This window comes from Myotis brandtii, unplaced genomic scaffold, assembly GCF_000412655.1.
Source record: "Myotis brandtii unplaced genomic scaffold, ASM41265v1 scaffold120, whole genome shotgun sequence".
NCBI classification, from domain to species: domain Eukaryota; kingdom Metazoa; phylum Chordata; class Mammalia; order Chiroptera; family Vespertilionidae; genus Myotis; species Myotis brandtii.
In genome coordinates, this window is record NW_005354174.1 from 3,034,141 (window position 1) to 3,040,432 (window position 6,292).

Sequence of the window (6,292 nt, forward strand, 5' to 3'; positions counted from 1 at the left end):
TAGTGGATGTTGTAAATAGGTTGTGTATGGGAGGAGGGGGGAACAAGCCTTCTCCAGCCCGAATGGCTTCCTAGAGAAAGGAGTGGTATCTTTGGAAGACGCCACTCATTCCCCTCCAGTCCTGCTCACCTGCAGATTCTCCATCAAAACAACGCCAGGTGAGCAGTTGGCCACCTCAGTATAAATGAGACAAAGGGCCAGTGAGAGAGGAGCAGTCTATTCCTGAAGTTCCAGTTTGGAGACCAGTAGATGGGGAGGGTAGAAACGAGTCCTCATTTCCTCTCCAGTAAGGACATGTCTTCCTGCATCCTTTCCTTTCTTTGGCCCGAGCGAGTTCTGAGTTCTCTAAGGCAGAGCTTCTGGCCTCACCTGCATGCTGATAAGCATCAATCCATGCAGCTACTGCGGGTGAGGATTAGGTGTTCAAAGGGGGCAAGCAGTCACCTGCTCCTTTGGGAAAAGCACCTCCCAGCTGAGTTCTCCGTGGTCCACAGTGGTCCTCTGTATTCTAGAGGAAGCTAGCAAAACGGAGCTGATAGTAGGGACCAATCCAACAGCTTGGTCTTAAGGAGAACCAGAAGGAGGTGCATCCTAGGTAGAGTGCAGAACAGTTTTCTCTTCCTTTTCTCCCTTCTCCTTGGTCTACCTAACACTGGCCTACGAAACCGTGGTCAGACGATCTCCACGCTTGCTCAGACAGGTTTATCAAGATGCCGTCTAGAAGCCAGGCCTGCACTCCTGAATCTGCTGGCCACGAGCCCTGCTAAGATACACACCCCATCCCCTCTGTAGAATCTCTAATGCCCCTCATCTCATCTCATCTTAGGCTACAACGTTTTAAATCATGTCAACCGGATAATGCTTGCTTTATGTGAGAATTATTTCAGCAGAATGGATACAAATTTTCAAACCAATCTTTTCATATCTATGTATTCTATATTAAAAGTGATAAAGTCATGTTTCTGGGGCGTATTCAAGTAGCTGACAAGTAATTATTTAATAATAGTACATTGAGTGCATTGTAATTATTCTTGCCGTATGTAGTCAGGTAATAGTATCCAACGGAAATTTCCTACCAACCTGCTGTATCCAAAGTTTTGTAAAAAGTTGTAGAAGTTGTTGATCTTTTTGATTTTATATTCAAAAAGTCTCTTTTTATAAATATTATTTATTATACAATGTATATACCTTTGAGTTAACTAAGATTATCCTATCTAATAAAAGAGAAACATGGTAATTAGCTGTACCTCCGCTACCCTTCCCATTGGCGTGGTAGCTTCAACTCTCACTCTTAAATTAGTGGCCCAAATTAAGTTCATTTCCTCTGTTCGCCAAGCAAGATAATCTGACATGTCATGGACAGTAGGCCTGATCTACTCTAGGACTTTCTTACAGGCTTACTTTGTTCTAAAACAGCTTCTAACAAAGAATTTCCAGTTTTAGAAATAAGCAATTTGGGCAGTAATTCATTTCATAGACTCCAGCACTCCCAATACACAAATTAATGTCACAGACACTCAAAGATGTGGCTCAAGGCCAGCAGACCACGATGTTGGCCACTGACTCAATCCTTTCCTCACCCATGTTTTCAACTCCATTTACTGGGAACATAGCATTTGCTCTATTGAAAATGAAACTTGACTGGAAATGGCTCTACCCTGCTAGCTCTGCTGGAGAGTTAAGCCACACAAGGGCCAGGGTTGTCAGGAAGAAGACACGGTGTCCCCTGAGCTCTGGATTGTCTGGAACAAGTGTCGTTTAAAGTTTTAGACTGGTCTGGGCAGAAAGGACCCCCAGTGGGCATGCTCTAGGTCAGTGGTCGGCAAACTGGCCCCTTGAGTGTAGCTCTTCCACAAAATACCACGTGCGGGCGCGCACGTACAGTGCAATTGAAACTTCGTGCCCCATGCCACGGGGCCAAAGAGCCGCATGTGGCTCGCGAGCCGCGGTTTGCCGACCACTGCTCTAGGTAAAGGCATCCTCTCCTTGGATTGCAGTTTCAAAGGACTCACCTGAGGCCCACAAGTAACACCTTCTTAGCAATGAGATGCCATAACTTGGTTTTATGACAACAGACATAAAATGTCTTCAGACGACCCATAAAGTCATCTTCAGTTTATTTGGCACAGTAAAAATCTTTCCATCTTTCCTCCCTCCCTCCCCCTCCCTCCCTCTCTCCCTCTCTCCCTTCCTTCCCTCCCTCTTGATTTACCTTTATTAGGAACAAATTCTATTCATCTAATTTCACAGAAGACAACAACAGGAAAATAAAGCAGTCTGCCTTGTGCAGTGGAGATGGGTTGCCAGACCTCTAACCTTAGACTGGGAATGGCTACTAGAAATTCATGCATTTTATTTAGTCCCTGAAAAGCTTAAACCACAAAAATGGTTGTTTCAGCCGTGCGAGGCTTCGGACATGGAAAGTATACAGCTCCCCTCCACGCTCTCAAGCGCTGCTTAGCTTTGTATTCAGCTTTTATGTAAAGTTAGTACTCGTCTACCCCAGTGTTCTGGGTATGTTTAAGATTGCCAAATATTTAAATGGTCCCTACTCATACTTACCAAGGCCATTTGTAATCCTTTCTATGATTAATCATATTCTATGATTAAAGAGAATACAGTTTATAGCAGCGCCTGAACATTTAGCATCTCTGTAAACATAAATACTAATAAACATATAAAACATGAGGAAGTTTTAAAAAAAGATCCAAAAGAAAGAAAAAAGACAATATAATGAGAAGATATCTTTCAAAGCAGTATTATTTTACAAAGAAAGGAGGGGGAAAGTGTGAGCGTGTTCAAGGATGATGGGATAAGGTAAAATTAAGGCAAAAGAAAGAGGGTAAGGAAAAATCAGAGAAAAGCAAGGGAAGAGGTGATGGGTGGTGAGATTAGTCTAGCTGTATCCAATGTTTCAGTGGGGTATCCCTGCCAGTCTTGGGTCTAAGGACTGTACATGCGTGGCTGACATACACATACACACACAGTGAAGTTATTTCAGCAAAATGATGGGCCACCACACTGCCATCATTTCTCCTAGCTTAACAGAGAACTTTCTAGGATGCAAAAAATTATCTACCTGTAAGTTGTAAACTCCCCAAATAGTGAGACAAAGGCAGTTGTGGTGACTGTATACTGGGAAATTTTCGAACATGAGTCCTTGCAAATCCTGTCTTCACTACTTGGGAACCTTGCCGATCACGGCACTATCTCCTGCATCTCAATGCTATGGTATCCATACACACACAGCCCGAGGCCCTGCTCTAGGCTCTCATCTCAGCGCTGCTTGCCAGCTGATGAGAAACTTCAGATCATTTTGCAATAACTTCTGAAATTTACATGCTTTTTTGAACTCTTACCCACCTTTCCCTGTCACTACTTTGAAAAGGCTTGCTTATGGATCAAGTTGCCAGGCAAGGAAAAATGAAATCTTGCTTTTACCTTCTGTGTTTGGGCTGGGTTGGCTGTTTATAGCTGACTCAATGCTTCCCCAAGTGTGTTTAGCAAGATTTGATTATTATACACACTTGAATCTACTCCATGGCTTGTTGCTGAAACTTCAAGGGGAAGTTTTCAGGATATGAAAAAACAAACTTAAAGCAAAACATATTTCAGGTTTTAACTACCAGTATACAGTTTTCTGTGTTACATTTAAAAAGTGTTTCAGTGAAGATGTACAAATTTAGCAAGAATTTTAGAAAAGGATAAACCTCTTTTTTAGGCTTTAATGACATCCTTTGACAAAAAAGAAATAGCCTGTTAACAGTTCATCCGCAGATGAGGAGCAAGGCAGCAGCCAGCTGGAGGCACCTCTGCCTCATCAGCGGGCTGGCTGCAACCTCGTATGCTCTCTGCCCAGCATCGACCTTGGAGAGCTTCCAGACTCCACCTGTTCAAGGCTCTCCAGGGACAGAGGGGGTCTCAAGGCCCTCCTCCCAGGAGGGTGTGGACAGCTCCCGGGGAGCTGACCCTGCTCTCAGAGAAGCTCTGAAGTTGGCCTCTTCCCACAGACCCTTGCTGACTTTCTGGGCTGCCTTTAGTCCTAACCTGAACCAACTCCACGGGCCAGGTTTTATTTGGGCTAAGAGATCTGATAGTTCAGAAACATGTAAAAAGGGTGAAGGATGTGAAATGAACCATGGGAAGAAATCTCACTAAGAGTGTTTGAGCCCCTTGGTTTGTACATTTCATAGGAAGGAGTAATTCAACTTGAGAAACAATTTTACTTTCTGGTTTAACCCAATTATGACTCGGGCACACTTCAGTTTTTTTTTAAATAAGGTAAAATAAGTATAAAGATTCTTGTTGTGCATTAACTTTTAAAAATGCTATTGATTTTTTTTAATGACTATATTTTCAAAATAATTAAAATCAGAGATTCCTTTCTTTTTTTTTAAGAGAGAGAGAGAGAGAGAGAGAGAGAGAGAGAGAGATATTCATTTGTTGTTCCACTTATTTATGCATTCATTGGTTGATTCTTATATGTGCCCTGATCAGGGATCAAACACACAGCATTGGTGTATTGGGATGATGCTCTAACCAACTGAGCTGCCCAGCCAGGGCCCAAATCAGAGATTTTTAAATAAAAATTATTCATCTCCTTATGATAGTTATAACAAAACAGCAAGAAGGTCTTTTCTGAGCCCTCTTCTTCATACATATCAGTTACATATATTGTTTTATATAAAATATTGGTCTACAGGATGTTTTCAAGTATATATACTCTTTATTGCATTCCTTCATTTGCATTAAACAATATATTTATATTTTCAATATAGTTTTGGACAAAACACAAAGACATGAACCTCACTGAATAAGAGACATAAGTTAGTACAATGCATGTTGTCTTCATGGGAAAAGAAAAGAGGCAAGAAAGAACTAAAACAGATAAAGGAACCCAGGATACTGGATACCAGGAATCACAGAATTTCACAATACAGTCCACTTTTTGAAAAGCCACAAAGAAGCTAGGAATGAAAAGTTGAAACAAAGTAGACATGACATACAAGTCTACCAAAAATATGTAGATAGTAAGATCTGGAGATAATTTGCCTTGTACCATGGGGACAGCTGACGGAGTTACAACCAAGTGCCACGGTGGCAGCGAGCTTCATGGGCGGTTGCAGATGGCTTCTGATTGCTTGTCCTCACATTTTAAGCAGCAATGGGAGAGAGTAGCATGCTCCATAGGTCTCATCACCAATATGATGACCTATTTAAATTCCTTCTAACTCAGTTATAAGATAAAGTCTTTGGAAGAAATGAGAAGAGGGTAAAGGAAATGTATTAAGTGTATTGGAATGGACGTTAAAGGACTGAGGGGAGAGAGCTATAAAGTGATATTTTTTTTTTTTTTTCTGGAGAAGAGTGTTCTATTTAGATGCTAGACAGTACAGGTAATTAAAGGAAGGATACATCCTAAGTCATTAAGCTAAGGAAAAAAGAAAAGTGGTGATGCTAATAAGCCTTTAGTATTATACTAAGGAACTGACCCATTTAGAGTTGGACTCTAATCAATGCTGAGAGGCTTGTAAATTATTTTAACGACTCCTTTCTTTATAGGGGTATAGGCTTTTCCCATACATCTTTCACAAGTTTTTTAACAACACCTACCAGGTGGTAATGATTAGCATATCTCTTACCACAGAGGAAATCAGTTACATTCAGGGGATGTCATAGCCCACACAGCAATACTCTTTCTATTAAGAAAGATCTCCTGATTCAGCTTGGAAACATCTCTGAAAATGACTGAGAACAGCATCTTAGAAATCCAAAGCCTGCCCAATTTCTTCAGGCAAAGGTAACAACCAGCTTTCTGGGAGAACTTTAACCACATGCACAGGGAAGTTGTAAAATAATCCCTGTGAGCCCTCCCTGTTCCTGGTTTACCTGTAGAAAGTCTTCCTACTAATAGGCCAAACGTTGTCCTGCAACATCATTACATTTATTTAGAGCTTTTGGGTGGAGGGGGGAGTATGGGGCTTAAAATGAGTAGTGTTCACAAGTACAGTATATCTCCCACACTTAAAGACTGAGGAAGAAGGAATCATCTTAGCTTGCAGGGAAAGGTAAGCACAGCATTCTAAAGCAGGTCTGTACCTTCCACAAAATAGTGGACTATCTCGATAAGCACAAGGAGGGGACTTTTATTGCACTGAGCATGCAGAGTGAGCACGTGTTGAAGGCAGGGAACAATTCACTTCATTTAGGGTCTTGAGTAAATCCAGTGACGATCCCAGGCCATCTTTACCTTGGTCACTATGTGTTTGCAAATAGTCCATTTTCAAAGTCA